Source organism: Pistacia vera, unplaced genomic scaffold (assembly GCF_008641045.1).
Source record: "Pistacia vera cultivar Batoury unplaced genomic scaffold, PisVer_v2 Contig165, whole genome shotgun sequence".
Lineage (NCBI taxonomy): Eukaryota > Viridiplantae > Streptophyta > Magnoliopsida > Sapindales > Anacardiaceae > Pistacia > Pistacia vera.
This window is the reverse complement of record NW_022195737.1, coordinates 215,064-235,383: the sequence shown is the minus strand read 5'-3', so window position 1 is coordinate 235,383 and position 20,320 is coordinate 215,064. Positions and strand designations below refer to the sequence as shown.

General features: G+C 39.2%; 1 non-coding gene across 1 annotated transcript; it reads left to right on the top strand.

Moving 5' to 3' along the window:
- The first annotated feature begins 19,759 nt into the window (after positions 1–19,759).
- LOC116125440 lies at positions 19,760–19,866 on the top strand. The gene has a single exon (XR_004127345.1). It is a non-coding gene; the product is annotated as a small nucleolar RNA R71 (small nucleolar RNA).
- Positions 19,867–20,320: the final 454 nt, after the last annotated feature.

Genomic DNA, 20,320 nt, shown 5'->3' with positions numbered 1-20,320 from the left:
TATTAAATATATATTAATTGATTTTAATTGAGATAATGATGAATTAAAATAAACATCTAATTAGGAGTGTTTGGAAACAACAGGTGTTTGGGTTGGAGCCCAAGCCTATTTCATATGGGAATAGGGCAATTAAATTTTACTATAAAAGAAAAAGGTTATTTGTAAAATGTAAGAAGTTTTTCATTGATTCACATTTTCATTAAAAGAGAAAACACACAGCCCCCAAAAACACTTTCACGCCAGATTTGGGTTTTTGCCTAAAATCAATTAATCTTCATTTCTTCTTTGTTCTTAAGGCTAAAGAGGGATCTGGCAAATCCCTCCTTAGTTCCTTGCGGTTGTCTTCATGTGGACTACATCGGTTCGATCCTACACTTGGGTTGGTAGCAAAATACATTTAGAGACAACTTGGAGGAGCCTCCAAATGTGTGTATGGTTTCTTAAACTCTAGATTAATTTTCTGCAGATTCTTATTTGGTATAAACTGTAAAATTGTACCCTGATCTTGGTTCTATGGAACGATCCATGTTATTATTATTTTTGTTTTCCATTGCCTCAATGGATTGTTTCCTAACATCAGTCACATTGGTAGGGGATGACAAGAGGTGGTACAAATACTCAAGGCAAACTCCATTAGTTTTTGGCAACAATTCTCCTCGCTGTAATTACAGCAATTCCGAGCGAGAAGACAGTTCGCAATGTCACTCAGCTACTTGAGCAACATTTGTTAGGAGAGAGATGAAACACTAACCTCGTATTTAACGAGGTTCCAGAACTAGTAGGCAAAGGCCATAGACGCACCTGAAGAATCAATCCAAACTTTGCTAATTGCGGGCATTAGGCTCAAACAGGGCTGTGGAAAGATCTCCATAGTGAAGATAATGTGAGCCTAGCAAAGTTTTACCAGATGGCAGCCAAGCATCAACGACTCGAAAGCTCGATAGTTGTCCTAGCTAGAAGCTCATCGCGAAAAGCCCCGGACAGGCAACAAGATCGCCCAACAAACAAGCGGAGGGGCCAAGATGTAATAACTGCTGAAAACTAGTACAATGCATGCATAATTACAATAGAAAATTGGGCCCAAAACTTTCTTTTTATTATAACTCATATGTCTTTTATACACAAAGAGTATTGTTTACAAAAATTCATTTTAAAAGACAAAACAGGGGAAACAGTGTAGCTATTGCTCCTCGCTTGCCGACGCCTCTCCGACTGCATCAACACCTAGATCCTGCATTTTTAGGTGAAATAGTATTTTGGTAATTTCATAGCGCAATTAAATTTGCTGAGGTCGTAGCCTTTTAATTAATGTGTAGAAAATTAATAGTGAAATTACATTTAAATATGTGTTAGACATATATTTAAATAATTATCTTATTATTAATAGTTAATTATGTACATTATGAATCTAGTTTGAGAAAGAGTAGAGAACTGTGTGAATGAACTACTCTAAGAGTAGAGAGAATGAGAAGAGCACTAAGAATGGGTTGGTGTTTTGTGATCTCCACCCGATAGGTATGAGAATGGGTTGGTGCTTTGTGATCTCTACCCGAAAGTTGTGAAAAGCGGGTTGGTGCTTTGTGATCTCTACCCGAAAGTCACTAAGAGTGGGATGGTGCTGTGTGAACTCTACCCAGCCGTGCCTCCGGTAAGATGAGGCCGTGACATATTGTAGCAGTTAAGTAAAGAGAGCTGTGTGAAAGATGAGTACTGTAAGGAAAGAATTAGAGAGAGAGTTACGGGGACAGTCGAGTAGAGGATTTACTTACTGAGCATTATTTCGTGCTCACCCCGTTGTTTTTCTTTGTGGTTGCAGGATCTAGGTGAGAACGCAGTTGGATGGGCGTCGGCAAGCGAAGAGTAATAGCTACATTGTCCACTGTTTTAATACCATTTTGTAAATGATACTCTGTTTTGTATAAATAATGTTTATATGTAATAAAAGAAAACTTTGGGCCCATTTACTTTTGCTACTATACATATATTCTACTTGATATATTTCTACAAGTATCCTCGTGTAAAGCAGTCATTACAAGCATGATAGCACCTACCAACCTAGCCATCATGACTCAACCTCGCGCATAATAGAAGGAATTCTTAAGCAATAGATTTGCAAACTCACTTGCTCGAGGTAAGGCTGAACAGAGCCAACTACGGCAATCCTTACAATGAAGACTTAGATTGGGTACAAAAAATGGTCGACAATCTAAGAACTTACAAGAACAATGTGGCGGAAGAGATAGTGAGCTCTCCCTTTGCAGAGGAAGTTCGCCAGGCCCCGTTTCCCGAAGGATTCAAGGTGCTAGAAAGTAAGTTCGATGGGAAAAGAGATCCCAAAGACCACATTGACACTTTCAACGACCTGATGGAGTTGTATCAAGTTTGTGACTTGGCAAAGTGTCGCTGCTTCTCAGTTGTTAGAGTAGATGCCCTAGAGCCGATCAATTATTGTAGAATTGACTCTTTGTAATAATGTTCATTAATCAATAAAAGGCATTTTATTCTATATCGCGTAAATCATTATCATTGCAATATGTATTGATATATGTCCTTAGAATGGTAGAACCGTGATGAGGGTATCAAGTGTTTCAAATCTGAGAACCCTATGAGCACATATGGTGGCCATTGTAGAAATGTCCGTGACCCTAGTATTATTTTGAAGTAAGGGCACAGATAATACGGTAAGGCTATCATAGTGTTGAACGACCCTGTTGAAAGGCAGTGACTGATCTCACTCGTCAAGGTTGTTTGGTGATAACTTGGTGTAACACATGGGTGCTTACTGTAGGCGAATACATCGCAGCAAGTTCACTGGACTGACCCACTAGAGGATCCCATATGGATGGTAACCCTAGTGTCTATGGAACAAATCCTCTAACGAATGGTGGTGCATGTGATCCTTAGACTTGAGATCACCAGAGCGCCTTGTGCACTGATTGGTGCAGTTTGACACTAGCCTAACGTATTTCTATTCAGAGCTATCATACGGTGGTGATTGGCTGCATCAAGGAGTGTATCAAGACTATGGTGGATAGACAGAGGATTCATCACTTCCAGGTACGGGAGGAGTTATCTCACGGCGCAATTCAATAAATGGAATTGACACTAAAACTGTGGCCACAGTGGGATTGAGTTGTTGCTCTACCCAGTTTATAATACAGGTCATTGGTCCAGAGACTGAATAAATAATATCGAGAGTAACCGAAGGTTGACACTATTTCTATGCCTTCGTCTCGTCAAGATAACGAATGATGAAAGGATCGAATTGTACGGTAACCATATCGCGGACAGATAGCTACTTTGCTGAATCCGAATCTATCGAGTGGCCATGATGCCTTGCTAGGGGCCAATCTTGGTCTGTGTATTAGTGAGACAATTAATTGGTGTTGATCGCGATACTATACACTCTGGTATGATGAGGAGCCTATGGGTCACACACATAGAAGCTCATTTAAGACTTAGGAAGTAAGAAGGGTGTTTTCGTCTNAGTCATTCCCTGTGGGATCGACCCTTGCTTGCCCTTTATACAATTCAATAGTTAGGTCAGTAAGGTTAATTAATTTGGTGCATTCGGCACGCTACCATCCCACGTGTCCGATCCCTGCTCTAAATCACACAAATCACTCTGGAAGGTGGGCAATGTGACATAAAGAAGGATTTGCACGGATAATCCCACCAACTTACAGATTTAGTGATCATTGCCTCACTACATCTCACTATAAATTGGAAGCTCATCTCTCATTGAAGGGGATTGGCATATTTTTACGCTTGATTAACTATCCTCTCTTCCCTAGAATTCTTAGTATTCAATATCTTGTAATATAACTGTAAAGTCAGTCAGCTAAAAGCGACCTGACCTTTATCATCAATATAAATACCAGTGGACGTAGGACTTGCTACCTTAGCATCCGAACCACTTTAAAAATTGTCTCCATTGCATTTACTGTCTCTTTACTCATTACATTCACGTGTGTCTTCTGGGCCATCACAGCATTTCACACGTGCGTTTCGTTGGTGCAAAAATCACGCATCAACAATTTCTGAGGAAACATATATGATAAACCACTTTCAAGTGTGTAAATCAGTTTTGCAGCTCACCCGAAGAGGATTATCAAGTTTTAAAAACAAGATTATTAAGCTTATTCAAGTCTTTGTAAGTATTAGATTTGGGTATAATCAATTGCCAATGCTACTAGGTTGTCGGCATTTTCTCAATATCATGCCCAATAATATTACACATTAAATAAAATAATGTACAATAAATCCAAATATTCAGCATAGATAAAATAATAAAAATAAAATAAAATACCAGATACCCTTTAACTATTATGAACAACTTTAATGTAAAACTAAAATAATCTGCCAAAATGGACAATACATGTTTTATCTTTAAAATTTGGTAAGAGGAAGCCATTTGACTCCACCCCAGCATCGCAATTTGCATGCATTTGATGGTGCTTTCTATCCCACACCGACTTCTCATAGTGGATGATTGATGTGAACCGTAAGTAAAAAATCACCGTTTCTTTCGTACGATCATTCACAAACTCCATCCAACGCTTGTTATTCAGTGTTGACAAGGACATGCTCCCACTCAATTCATGTTGCAATATAGTTGTGTTCTTTTCCCCTTGATCGAAGCTGCTTAAAAGGGTTACTGATCCGACTTCATCATCCTTATAGTAAACCGACCCGTTCAGGGACTCATAATTGATTCGAAAATTACGGTTCGTGTTTCGGACGGTCACATTGAAAGTTATAGTGGCATTTTCAAACCCATTTGTTTGATTCAAACCCGGAACCGAAAATTCGTGGATATGGAATTTGGGTCTATGTGGATGTAGACTAAGCCATAAAAGGAGAAAAATTAGGCTCAAAACAAAAATTGGAGTTAACACAATGGCACATATTAGCTTAGCGGGAGAGGTTTCTTCCATAATCTGAAGCGGTGTTTCTTGGGATGAGAATGATGAGTTGAGTGTGTAGATGTGTTTGCATTGTGATCAAATACAAAAGTTAAAAGAAAGGAATGTGGGGATTTAGCATGGAGAAAGAAAAGAATAAGTGCGTTAATTTTGTTTCTTTAAAAGGTAAAGCTCATAATTTTTTAAACATAACATCTTTTCTTTTGCGCAGCACTTTCTTCAAAGAAATCAAAGCTAGCTAGACTTTATTAATCATACACGCAAAATGGGAGCAAAGAATGTAAAAGGAATTGGCATGATGTTGCTGGAAAACTTTGAATTATTATTATACTTTTAAATTAATATATTCATTCCACAAATTATATTTTTACTTCATAAAAAAAAAATTTTAACCCAGAAAAACCTAAAGCAAACAGAAAATTAACAATAAATAATAATACAATAAATCAATATATAAATCTTAAAACCTAAAGCGAACAGAGATTTTTTTTTTTTGGCCCGGGGGGGGGGGGGGGGGGGTGTGTTTGGTGTCAAAACTATCTTTCAATTAAAAACATTTCATAAAACCTTTAACTTATGGGCGTTATAAGGTATTGGAGCCATATTGGTCATTATTTATTGCCTGGACCTCCCCAATTGGGGTAAGAAACAATTTAGGAATCTTATCATACTTTGATAAGGCTGAAATTAAGGGTGACAGAATTGATACAATTTCTTATTCTTTCCATTTATGACATATGTTTAATATAAAATTCCTTCTCCAATAATAATTTATTTTTCTCATTGTGTTAGAGTTTCAATTTATTCTCAATTTAGAGTTTATAAACATATTGTAATACCTTATGGGTATAGGCGGAGCGAGTATTGGCCCAGGGTGGGTTAGTAGTAGAACTAGAGGTGGGCTGTGCCGGTACAGGGCACGACACGAAAAAAAGCAGGACACAATGAGGCCCACTATCATGTGATTGTGCCGTGGCCCTTAAAAAAAAAAGCACGCAGACTGGCATGACATGGTTAGCTAAAATAAATTAAAAAAGATTACCGTTAATAACGGTTATTTCACTTTTTTTTTTTAAAAAAAAATTCCTTTAAATACCCAATTATTTCCCTTATTTTTCACACTCCAATTCCAATTCCAATCTTCATTCTCCTTTCTCTCTCATTTTGTATGTGTATTAATTAAAAAAAAAATATAATCACTATGAAATATGATAAAATAATGAGACATTGAAATATTAATTGAATTTGAATACTTTTTATTACTTATAATTATAAATTACAAATACAAACTTAGAAATCAAGATTAAGAATTAGACCAATGTTATGCTTACAACTGAGTCATACAAGTGAGTTATACAACCAAGCAAAAAACAAAACGCAAAGTAGTCATTTTACATAAATTTTGTGCAATTTTTGTTTAGTTGTATGACTCAATTGTAAGCAAATCATTATTGTAAGAATTAATATTAACAATTACATCTCCAATAGAAATTTTTGTGTGTGATTTTTCCATTAAGCTTAGAGAAGTCAGAAGCCCGCGAGGATATAGTTCGACCAAGAATTAGTTCGACTCAGCACTTGTCCGACCCAACATAAGCTCATCGAGATATAACTCGACCCAGCACAAGCTAGTCGCGACCAACGCTGACAATTGTTTGACAAACCACATATATGCTCAAATCTCGGATATTTTAGAAGAGATGAATAGTAATGATGGCGCGATCTTAGCACACAATCATGGGAATCTCAGAGATGCAATTTAAATTTGATTGCAATCTCAATAATTTCTCTCTTTTCTTTATTACAAATTTGTATATAAATCCCCTCCAACGATGAGAAACGAGTTAGCAAATTATTCTAGGCAAGCTAATTGTTATTCTTGTAATCCATAAAAAGTAATAAGATAATAGTGGACGTAGGCTCAAGTTCTAACTTGCTGAACCACCTTAAAAATCGTTTGAATTCATTACTTTAAAGGTATTTTACATTACTTTGCTAGTTTTCATTAAATCACGCACACATTGATTCCGATCCACCATGGTCAATCGGATTGGTGTGATTTTCATATCAATATTTTGGCTCTAAAAGGAGGCCTTCCGCCTACTTTCCATATTTCTAGCATGAAACAAGCAATTGTAGTGAGCAACCGATCACTTGAAATTTCTAATGGCACGTACCAGATCCAAAACAACCACAGGAAACCACGACAATGTGGAAGTTGCCCACCAATAAGTGCATCAAACCACTGCTCCAAGTCGACCGCTGGTACCACCAATGCAATAGGTTACAAATTAGTAGGGGGTCGGGACTTCTAATCCCGAGAATGGCAAACTAATGGAGATGATAAGGAAGGTGGTTGCACAGGCGGTAAAACAAAACGTGGCTGAGTTAAGAAATGAGCAGCTGGCCAACCGAGACCTCGATCTGACACGCTTCATTGAGGTTACTCAACAGGTCAGAATAACTCTACTAGCGACCAATCTGGTTCATAGCGTGAATACTGAGGGCAAGCTAACCCTAGGAGGCGACTCCGCAAGTAGCCCATGGGAGAAAATGAAGACAACGGTCGTTAAAGGGAGGCTCGCCCTAAGCGACGAAATGCTCAATGTCGATGTGCCGATTTTAACTCACGCCAAAGGTGAGTTCAAACCTCGCAAGCTCAAAGGTGAGCTCAAACCTCGCAAGCTCACAAAATTAGCCATGCATGCCAATCTAGCAACAATCAACATTTCAGTTTTAACTAACGTCGCGAGCAATGTACCGAGGAGCATGATAGCACCTACCATCCTAGCTATCATGACTCCACCTCGCACACTAGTGTGCATGACAGAGTAGGCTCGCAAGCTACTGATCTTTAGACTCATCTGCTTGAAGTAAGGTTGAACAGAGCTCACAACTAGAATACTCATCACGATAAGGACTTAAATCAGGTGTAGAAAATACTCGACAATCTAAGAGCCCACTAGAAAAATTTGGCAGAAGAAATAGTTAGTTCTCCATTCACGAAGGAAGTCCGTCAGGCACTGCTCCCCCAAGGATTCAGGGTGCCTGAGAACAAGTTTGATGAGAAAGGAGATCCTAGAGACCACCTTGATTCCTTCAACGACCTAATGGAACTACATCAAGTCTCTGACTTGGCAAAGTGCCACTGTTTCACAGTCACTTTGGTAGGAGGTGCCAAAAGGTGGTATAAACAGCTCAAAGCGAACTCAATATAGTCTTGGCAATAATTCTTCTTGATGTATTTGCAGCAATTCCAAGCAAGGAGACAATTCGCAATGACACTCAGCTATCTGAGTAATATTCGTTAGGAAAGAGACGAAACTCTAACCTCGTATTTAACGAGGTTCTAGAACGAGTAGGCAAAAGTAGCAGATGCACCTAAGGAGTCAATCCGCACTTTACTTATAGCGGGAATAAGGTTATAGACAAAACTGTGGAAAGAGCTCCAAAGTGAAGATCCAGTGAGCCTGGCCAAGTTCTACCAAATGGCTGCCAAACATCAGCGAGTTGAAAGTTCGCTAGTGGCCTTAGCTAGCAGCTCACCAAGAATAGCCCTTGAGAGGCGATAAGATCGCCCAATAAACAAAAGAAGGGGTCAAGATCGAAATGATAGGGACAGAAATAGGTTCCTGAAAAGACAGAGAATGAAGTTTTATGAGGAAAGATAACCTTTCCTGTGGTATGCAGAATACACCCCCCGACAAAAGATGTGGCACACATCTATGAAGTCTCTTGCGAGGCTAAAATGTTACCCATGCCAGAGAGAATGAAGGGGGAACCGGGCAAAAGAGATTGCTAAAAGTACTACAATTACCATCGAGATATTGGGCACAACATTAATGAGTGTCAAGCTCTGAAAGACGCCATCAAAGACTTGATTATAAGAAGTCATTTCAAAGAATTTGTTAAAGAGAATCAAGCTCGTGACAAGCCATGCGACCAGAATGCTCAGATCTAACAAACCCAACTGAACAACAATGTGTTGGTGGGTATGATTTATAGGGGACCTGATATTGCAGGAAGCTCCAGGCATTCACATGAGCAATATGCACGAGAAACCCAGACAGACTCAGTCCTCCATGTAATGAACTGTGAAGTTAAGCCACCAAAGCGGCCTAGAACGGAAACTAAAGTGATAGACTTCACTAAGGAAGAATGCGACCAATTCCTCACCACAACCATGACTCGATTGTAGTCGCGACGAGAATTGGCAATGCTTAAGTCCTCCGGGTAATGGTAGACAACGGTAGTACAACAAACATCATCTTCTTGGGGGCTTTCTAAGAAATGAGGTTCACCGAGCGAGACTTAAGAACATGCTCGTCGTCGCTGTATAGATTCACTAGGGATAGTCTAGTCCCAAACGGAACGATCGGGCTGCTCATGATTGTTAGGGATAAACCTCAAATAAGGACAGTGATGGTAGAATTCTTAGTGGTCGATTGTCCGACCACCTACAACGTCATCTTGGGAAGGCCACTCCTAGACGACCTGAGTACAGTCACTTCTGTGTGATGTCAAGCTATAAAAATCCCAATCTCGGATGGAATCAAAGTTATAAGAAGTTGTAGAAAAGAGTCAAGGGAGTGCTACAACTGAGCCATTCATGCAGCCCAAAAATGGGTACCCCGTTGACCATGATCATCGTTGAGTCCAAGTCAAAGCTTAGACCATTAGAGGACACCATAGATCCTCGTATTCACAAAGAAGAGCTGCGAGAAGTGTCTGTCAGCGAGGAAGACCTAACTCGTGTTTTAAGAATTGGGAGCAATCTAAGTGACAAGTTGGAAGATAGTCTAGTGGGGTTCCTGAAGAAGAACCTCGATGTGTTCGCTTGGGTTCATGTAGATATGGTGGGGATCAACCTTGAAGTAATGTGCTATAGATTGAATGTTGACTCAAAGGCTCACTCGATAAGGCAAAAAAGAAGGTCTATGGATGCTAAGCGGTCTAAAGCACTCAAGGATGAAGTTGATAAGCTCTTAAACATCAATTTCATTAGAGAAGTGAAATACCCGGATTGGCACGCCAATTTGGTCTTAGTGAAGAAATGAAATGGCAAGTGGTAGACTTGCATCAATTTCACTGATTTTAATAAGGTTTGTCCTAAAAACAGCTTTCTACTACCCCGGATCGACCAATTAGTAGATGCGACAGTAAGGAACACATTACTAACCTTCATGGATACATACTCGGGATACAATCAAATCCTGATGTATCAGCCCAATAAAGAACACATCTCTTATATTACTGGCCGACGTATCTTACAAGGTTATGCCATTCGGCTTGAAGAACACTAAGGTGACCTACCAACATTTGGTGAATCAAATGTTCACTGAATAGATTGGCAAGGCCATAGAGGTGTACATTGATGACATGCTCGTCAAATCGAAGGTTGTCAAGAGCCATATCAAGTTGGGGGAAATGTTTAGTATCCTTAGGAAGTAACAGATGCAATTGAATCCTTTAAAGTATGCTTTCAAAGTCAACTTAGGGAAGTTCTTGAGATTTCTGGTCAATCAACGAGGCATTGAGGCCAACCCATTTGAAATTTAAGCTCTTTTGAACATACAAAGTCTGACTAAAATAAAGCAGGTTCAGAATCTGACAGGGTGAGTGGCCGTACTAAGTAGGTTTGTTTCCCGAGCAACTGGTAGATGTCTACCTTTCTTTGAAACCTTGAAGGGCAACAAGGGTTTCAAATGGACAGAGGAGTGCAAGAAAGCATTCCAAAAGTTAAAGAGGTACTTGAGGCAGCCTCTTTTGTTATCAAAGCCCATCCCGCACGAGCCCTTACTGTTGTACCTATCAGTTTTTAAGTCCGCGATCATTGCGGCTTTGGTACGTAAGGAAGGGAGAGTGTAGTGGCCAATATATTATGTGAGCAAGCAATTGGTCAACGCTAAAATGAGGTACCTAGAAACAGATAAGCTCGCCTACATACTCATCTTAGGTACTCAAAAATTGTGGCCCTACTTTCAGGCACATTCCATACATGTTCTTACAAATTTTTTACTAAAAAAGATAATGCAAAAGCATGAGGCATCGGGTAGACTGATTCAGTAGACAATGGATCTTAGTCAACACGGCATCAAGTACCTCCCAAGAACAGCAATCAAGGGACAAGCTTTGGCTGACTTCATCCCAGAGTTCTCATACTAGCCCCAAGGGGAGGTAAGCCCACCTAAACGAACACCTCAAAAGGGAACAGTTCAGTGAAGCACAAGCTTGTTAGCCTATGGCAGTGGACATTGTATGTAGATGAAAAGAAGGCAGGAGTCAGACTCCTACTCGAAGGTCCTAAAGGGGATCCAATCCGTGCTACAGTCAGATTCAGTTTTGTCACCTCAAACAATGAGGTAAAATATGAGGCCATGCTTGCGAGAGTCTATTTGGCCAAAGAAATTAGGGCAGAGTCAATCAAAATATATAGTGACTCCCAGTTCGTCATCCATCAAGTTTCCGGAGAATACATGCCAAAGAGAACAAAATGGCATCCTATCTTTGAAAGGTAAAATCTAAGCTTAAGCATTGCAAATTCCAAGAGAAAGAAATTCAGTGGCCAATGCTCTAGCTTGCCGCCTGGCTTCAACAAATAGTAAAGAAAAAACAAATTCTATCCCTATCAAATTCCTATAAAGTCCAAGCATCCTTACATCGAAAGAAGCGATTTTGGCGACAGGGAAAAGTTATAGCTAGATGGACTCAATAGCAACATACTTGAGAGATGGAATAGTCCCTGAGGGAAGAAACCAAGCTAAGACTCTCTAAGCAAAATTAGCTTGATATACGTTTATCAATTATAGGTTATATAAGCGAGGCTACAACTCCCCACTTTTGCAGTGTGTAGACCGTGAGGATGCAGAGTACATCCTAAGGGAAATCCACTAAGGTATCTATGGAAATCACATCGGGTGTAACAACTGCTGAAAACTAGTACAATGCATGCAAGATAACAATAGAAAATTGGGCCCAAAGTTTTCTTTTCATTATAATTCATATGTCTTGTATACACAAAAAGTGTTGTTTACAAAAGATTCATTTTTAAAAGACAAAACAGGGGAAACAGTGTAGCTATTGCTCCTCGCTTGTCGACGCCCCTCTGACTGCATCATCACCTAGATCCTACATCCACAAAGGAAAATAACGGGGTGAGCACAAAATAATGCTCAGTAAGTAAAACCCTCTATCTGTCTGTCCCCGTATGAATAACTCTTAATTCTTTCCTTATACTATTTCTGTTTCTATTTCTGTTTCTACTAAACATCATGGCCTCATCTTACCGGAGGTACGGCCGGATGGCGTTCACACAGCACCATCTCACTCTCCATGACTATCGGGTGGAATTCACACAGTACCAACCCGTTCTTAGTGACTACCGAGTGGGGATCACAAAGCACCTACTCGGTTTTCCTAACTATCGGGTGGAGACCACCTAGCACCTACCCGTTTCTCATGACTTTTGGGTAACGATCACCAAGCATTAACCCGTCTCTAGTCACTGTCGGGTGATGATCACAAAGCATCAACCCACTTCTACTAAATGTTGGATGATGATCACAAAGCATCAACCCACTTATCTAACAACTAACCGGGTAGTGGTCACAAAGCATCTACCCATTTCTACTACTCATCGGGTGACGATCACAAAGCATCGACCCATCTCTAAGGGCTATTCGGGTGGTGATCACAAAGCATCAACCCGATTCCCATAACTGTCGGGTGATGATCACAAAGCATCAACCCATCTATTCTACTCTTCTAATTCACTCTATTCTAGCATTTTTCATTCTCTCTACTCTTAGAGTAGTTGCATCCACCAAGCTCTCTACTCATAGGGTAATTGCATACACAAGTTTCCTACACTTTCTTAGGTCACTTTTCAATGCACAATTAGTGCCTATGGATGGTTCATCTCCACTAATGCACTTATGAAATGCCAACATGCAATGTTGCAAGAATTAAGGTTCACTACTCATACTCAAACATCTATTAGGCATTTCATCAAACAACTCATATGCACTATAAAACTCTAATATAGCAATGATTCTAAAACTTTTTCTAACCATCCAAAATAGGGAGAAACCCCTTCACATAACCATAAAACCTGTCAAAGAAAGCACTTCCAAAAAGGGATCCACAATACCCCTTCAATTCCATCTCAAACTACCTTTCCAACCCAACAACTCATTTCTCATATTTGCAAGGTATAAACAATCACAAGGCATAGAAATCTCTATTTAAGCCTCCATACATGGCATACCACATGTATATCACATACATACATCATTTCTATCAAAACCCTAATCAAGAAAATTCTTAAATCTCAACTTGGGTTGGGATTTACTTACCTTGTTATGGAGAGACTTCACCAACTCTTCCTTTCACTTGTTTTGCTTGACTTTTTCTCTACTCTTAACCAAAAGAACAAAAACCCTCAAACTTCAATATAAACTAAAACTCACAAATCACACAACTTAAGTAGGAATCCTTACCTTAGGAAGCCTTAGGTTGATTTTCTACCCCAAATCACTTCAAAAACCCCTTGGAACTCCTTGATCAAAAGAAAGAGAAGTTGAGAGGAACAAGAATGGAGAGTTGCGTTTTTGAGAAGAAGAATGAGGGGTTTGCTAACTCTTATTTCCTTTTAATGAAATTTATACCCAAGCATTCCCATTTTGCCCTTACTCTTCTTTGGGAATTCCATCTATATCCTTTGATTCATTACAAACACACCCCCATAACAACATATTCTCCATGAAAAATCCTTACAATTAACTCCCCACTTTTCCTGCTAATTGGGGGTAGAATGGTCAAATTGCCCTTAGGGAAGAAAATATCTAAAACTTAACAAACATTTTAATCGGCCTATCGCCGCGGCGAAACTGTCCAAAGAGTTTCCCCGTGGTTTCAACACATCTTCGCTGCGGCGAAGATTCTTCTTCGCCCCGGCGAAACTTGGTACACTGAACTTCTTCTATTTTCAACCAATTTCAGGGCAAGCATTTGACACAACACTCAATCAAACAATATTACCAAAAACCAACTCAAATAAGAGCGAAAGAAGAAACAATAACTATGTACCTCAGGTGGGGTGTTACACAAGACCACAATGATAGGGACCAAAACAAATCCCAAAAGAGACAAAGAATAGATAACCGTAGGGATAGACAACCTTTCCCTTGATATGCAGAATACAACTCCCTCACGCAAGACATAGCTCTTATATATGAAGTCTCTTGTAAGGTTGAGAGATTGCCCGCTCCTAAGAGAATGAGGGGCCTCACGACAGAAGATATCAGTAAAAATATTGCCGATACCACTAGGACATTTGGCACAACACCAACGAGTGTCAGGCTTTAAAGGATGCCATCGAAGATCTGATCCGAAGGGGCCACGTAAAAGAATATGTTAAGGAGGCACCAGCTCATAGAAGTACTGGCGAGCAAAACAACCAGACCTAGCAAGCCCTAGCCAACGCCAACAATGCTCAAGTGGCCAAAATAGACTTGGTCTCCCGAGTAATGAGTTATGAACAGAAGCCGTCAAAGTGGCCTAGGCAAGAGAGCGAGGTTCTAAGATTCACAGTGGAAGAGTGTAAAAAATCTCCTCGACATAATCATGATGTGATTGTAATTGCAGCCAAGATCAGCAACGCCAGAGTACTGAGGGTGATGGTTGATAATGGCAGTGCAATGAACATCATTTTCTTGGGAGCTTTCCAAGAAATGAGGTTCACAAAGAGAGACATGAGGGCATGCCCATCGCCGCTCTATGGATTCACTTGGACATCTGGTCCTCAAGGGAACAATCGATCTGCCTGTGACATGTAATGACTTCTTTCTAATAGTATATTTTATAACATATACTATGAAAACATACATAATTAGCATATGAAAATAGTTGGGCCCAAATTTTTCTTTACTTATAAAACATAATTCTTTACATATATCAAAATAACGAGTACAAAAACTTAGTGACAGTGGATAGTAATGCCAATCCTCCCTACTTGTCGACGTCCTTCCGACCGCTGCTTACCTATTCCCTGCAAAAATATGGAAAAACAACGGGGTGAGCATAAAAATGCTCAGTAAGTAAATCCCTTAACTTTCTTTGATTCTTTCCTTACTTAATTCTCTTCTTCTTTCTTTCTCTGTTTCTAATTCTCACTGTTCTTTTCTTTCTTTCTAATTCTCTCTATTTCTTTCTTTCTTACTCTTTCTATTCTTTCTCTTCTTGCTACTCTTCTATTCTTTCTAACCATAATAAAATTCATGGGAATATGCATAAATGAAATGCATATGCTATAATGCATAAAAATGCATTTTATTTCTTCTTTCTGTTTCTTTCTATGATTTTCTTTTCTATTCTTGTCTTGCTTGCCCAAGCTTCTCTTTTCTTTCTTGTTTCTTTTCTTTTCTTTTCTTATTCTTTGTCGATCGGACTCGGTTGATGTATAGATTCAGAACCTTGGCCGTGTGAGTGAGTACAGTCCTCATCTACATGCATTCTTGCGGACCGTACAAATTCTTCTTTCTTCTTAGGCCACTCAATTAAGGTGACGTGCATGTAGGAATTCTTCTTGGTACAACCCTCATCCACATACACTCTTACGGGTCATACAATTCTTCTTCTTCTTATGCCACTTAATTAAGGTGATGTGTATGTGGGAATTTCTTCTTAACACTCACGATTCCCCATCACACCAACCTATTCTTTTCTCTTCTTTAACACTTTTTCTTTCTTTAATTCTTTAATGCTTATTCTTTCTTTCTCTTTATTCTTAGAATGTTTTATTCTTTCTTTCTTTATTCTTTATTCTTCATTCTTTCTTAAGTTTCTACACCTACACAATTATATGCATATGGATGGCTCATGCTTAAAATTTCTTACTTAAATGCACTTATGAAATGCACATATGCAATGTTGCATAAAATTAAGGTTTCTACTCAACTCACACTTCTCTTAGGCATTTCATCAAACAATACTTGTGCATAAACAAACCCTAATGTAATTATCATTCTATTTGTTTCTTAAACCATCGAAATTGAGAGAAAAACTCTCTTGTAACATCACCATACCTACACGGCAAAAACACTCCCAAAAGTTTCTCCAATTCTTCCAATTTCAACCCATCATCAAACCATCACATATACTCCTCATATTCAAGTCTATCCAACAACAAGCATAACTAATCATCCATCTCATCTAAATTTCTCAATAATCATAACATATGCATATTTAAAAGAAATCTCTACTCACTTGATTTTCTTAAACTATAACTTGAGTTGGATTTTGAGTGGAATTTACTTACCTTATGCTTGAGTAGTCTTTACTAAGCTCTCCACTCTTGTTGGATTCAAATCTTCTCTTAACCCTAAGCATAAACTCCATAAGAACTTAACTTTTACACAAATAAAACATAGATAAAGAGTAAGAGTCCTTACCTCTTGAAGCCTAAAATCAAAACCCTATGAAAAACCACTCAAAAGCCCTCAAAATCCTTGGAGGATTGAATGAAAATTTGAGAGAAAATGGGGGATGAGTGTGGCGGTGGAATGAAGAAAATAGGGTTTCAAACCCTTAACACTTTAGTTTATAAACACACTTTCCCATTTTGCCCTTACTCTTTCTTAGAAATTTCATCTATGTCCCTTAGTCAATTACCATAATGCCCTCATTTTTAATGCATTCTCTTGAAATTCTATCTCTTTTCACTCCCCACTTTTTCAACTAATTTTGAGTGAAAATACCATTTTACCCTTAATGCAAGTTTAAGGCATTTTTTTCATATTCTCTTAAAATCACTTTAACAAAAATTAACTAAGGGCTATAAAACATAAATTAAATCATGTACCTCCATGCTGGGCGTTACATGACCCTAGGGGAAGAACCAAAGATTAGGATTGTGATGGCAGAATTCTTAGTGGTGGACTACCTGACCACATACAATGTCATCCTCGGAAGACCGATCCTAGATGATCTGAGCCTAGTCATTTCAGTGTGTTGCCAAGCAATGAGGTTCTCAACTTTAAGCGGGGTCACAACAATCAGAAGCTGCAGGAAGGAATCTCAAGAATGTTACAACCGAGCCATTAATGCTGCACTAAAATGGCCACTCTCGAGAACCATGGTCATTGCAGAGTCCGAGCCAAACCCCAGACCTCTTGAGGATACCATAGATCCTCACATCCATAAAGAAGAGCCCGTAGTAGGGTCGACCAAAGAGCTGCCAAAAATAGCTATAAGCGAAGAAGACCTAACTCACGTGTTAAAAATTGGCAGTAGTCTGAGCAAAGAAATAGCCGACAGTTTAGTAGGGTTTCTAAAGAAAAATCTAGACATATTCGCATGGGTACATGCAGATACATTGGGGATCAGCCCCGAGGTAATGTGCCACAGATTGAATGTCGACCCAACAGCTTGACCAATTAGACAAAAGAGAAGATCTATGGATGCAGAGTGCTCTAAAGCACTCAAGGATGAAGTTGAAAAACTCTTGAACATCAACTTCATAAGGGAAGTGAAATACCCGGACTGGCTTGCCAACCCAGTCCTAGTGAAAAAGTCAAATGGCAAGTGGCAGACTTGTGTCGACTTCATAGACTTGAACAAAGCTTGTCCCAAAGACAACTTTATACTGCCCTAGATCGACCAATTAGTAGATGCGACAGCTGAGAACATACTAATCAACTTCATGGATACATACCCAGGATATAACGAAATCCTGATGTATTAGCCCGATGAAGAACACACCTAATTTATTATTGACCAGGGGATTCACTGTTATAAGGTTATGCCGTTTGGCTTGAATAATGTTGGGGCGACTTACTAGTGTTTGGTGAACAAGATGCTCACCAAACAATTCGGCAAAACAATGGAGGTGTATTCGACGACATGCTCATCAAATCAAAGGTTGCTAAAAGCCACGTTGATGTTAGAGTAGATGCCCTAGAGCCAATCAATTATTGTAGAATTGACTCTTTGTAGTAATGTTCATTGATCAATAAAAGGCATTTTATTCTATATCGCGTAAATAATCATTGTATGTATTGATATATGTCTTTAGAATGGTAGAACTGTAACGAGGGTATCAAGTACTTCAAATCTTGATAGTGAGAACCTTATGAGCACATATGGTGGCCATTCTAGAAACGTCCGTAACCTCAGTATTATCCTAAAGTAAGGGCACAGATAATACGGTAAGGCTATCATAGTGTTGAACGACCCTGTCGAAAGGCAGTGACTGATCTCACTTGTCAAGGTTGTTTGGTGACAACCTGGTGCAACACATGGGTGCTTGCTGTAGGCAAGTTCACTGGACTAACCCACCAGAGGATTCCATATGGATGGTAACCCCAGTGTCTATGGAACAAATCCTCTAACGAATGATGGTGCATGTGATCCTTAGACTTGAGATCACTAGAGTGCCTTGTGCACCGATTGGTGTAGTTTGACACTAGCCTAATGCAATTCTATTCAGAGCTGTCAATACGGTGGTGATTAGCTGCATCAAGGAGTGTATCAAAATTATGGTGGATAGACAGAGGATTCATCACTCCCGGGTATGGGAGAAGTTATCTCACGACGCAATTCAGTATATGACAATGACACTAAAATTGTGGCCACAATGGGATTGAGTTGTTGCTCTATCCAGTTTATAATACAAGTCATTGGTCTAGAAACTGAATACATAATATCGAGAGTAATCGAAGGTTGACACTATTTCTATGCCTTCGTCTTGTCGAGATAACGGATGATGAAAGGATCGAATTGTATGGTAACCATATCGTTGACAGGTAGCTGCTTCGCTAAATCCGAATCTATCGGGTGGCCACAATGCCTTGCTAAGGGCGGCATTGTGGCCAATCTTGGTCTATGTGTAGTGAGACGATTAATTGGTGTTAATCGCGATACTACACACTGCCGGTATGATAAGGAGCCTGCGAGTCACACACATGGAAGATAATTTAAGAACCAGTTTATAAGAAGGGCATTTTCGTCTTTTCAGACGAAAGAGTATTTCGGTAATTTCATAGTGTAATTAAATTTCGGTATGATTTCTTAAACTTTAAACTGATTTTTCTGTAGATTCTATTATTATGTATAAACTGTAATTTTTGTGCTCTGATCTTGGTTCTAAGGAACGATCTATCATGTAAATTATTTTGTTTTCCGCTACCATAGATGATCGTTTCCTAACAGTGGTATCAGAGCCTAGGTACCAGATTTTACAGTTTTTGTGAATGGTTGATTACATGTATTTGATTGATGACATGTTGCCTTGATGAATCTGCACAAAATCTGCCATGAAAGCATGTTTTAAGAAATCAATTAATTGATTAATTTAATGCGTTGATGATTTGCAATTTGGAATATACTGTGTTATGGATTTTTGTTGAAATCAGTAGTTTAGATTGATTGCAAAATCCGTTTGGCGTATTTTGGTAGCTGGTTGAATTGTTATGTTGCTACAGATCATTGTACGCTCGCCGTGACGATATAAACCATCGCCGTGGCGTGTGTTGTTGGCATACACGCTGATTGCAAAATCAGCGCTCGCCGCAACGATTTAACCCATCAGCTTTTGAAGTGCTGTGAATTGGGCTGAAATGGCCGTGTATGCATCAACTTCATGAAGACCCATAGATTTCTTCGGTTGTATCCTTTCATTCGGTCTTTGATAGTTGTTACTTGCTAGAACTTCAAGCAACTCATGAGTTTCTTCCGGTTTCTTATTTTGCAGTGCTCTTCCCGATGCTACATCCACCATAGTTTGCACATTAACCATCAATCCATTATAAAACGTTTGGACTTGCATCCAAACTGGCAACCCATGGTGTGGACATCTCCTCAGTAATTCCTTGTATCTTTCCCAAGCCTCATATAATGATTCAGACTCTTCCTGTAGAAACGATGTGATATCATTTCTCAGTTTTGCCGATTTTGCTGGAGGAAAGAATTTGGTCAGGAACTTCTATGCTAAATCACTCCATGTTGTGATCGTTATTGATGGTAGTGCCACTAACTAACCCTTAGCTTTATCCCTCAATGAAAATGGGAACAGTCTCATTCTGATGGCATCATCTGACACTCCGTTTGACTTGAAAGTATCGCAAATCTCCAAAAAATTGGCATTGTGCAGATTTGGATCTTCCTTCAAATCCCCCTTAAACTGTACCAACTGCTTAATCATCTGGATGATTGTCGGCTTTATCTCGAAGTTGTTGGCATGTACCACTAGTCTAGTTATGCTCGACACACTGCCTTCAACTGTGGGAACTGAGAATTTCGTTAGTGTTCTATTTTCTACCATCTCAACATCTACGGCCTCTGGTTCAATTGTAGCCTCTCGTTCTCTTCTCTCTCTATTAAGTCTTTTAGTGGTTCTT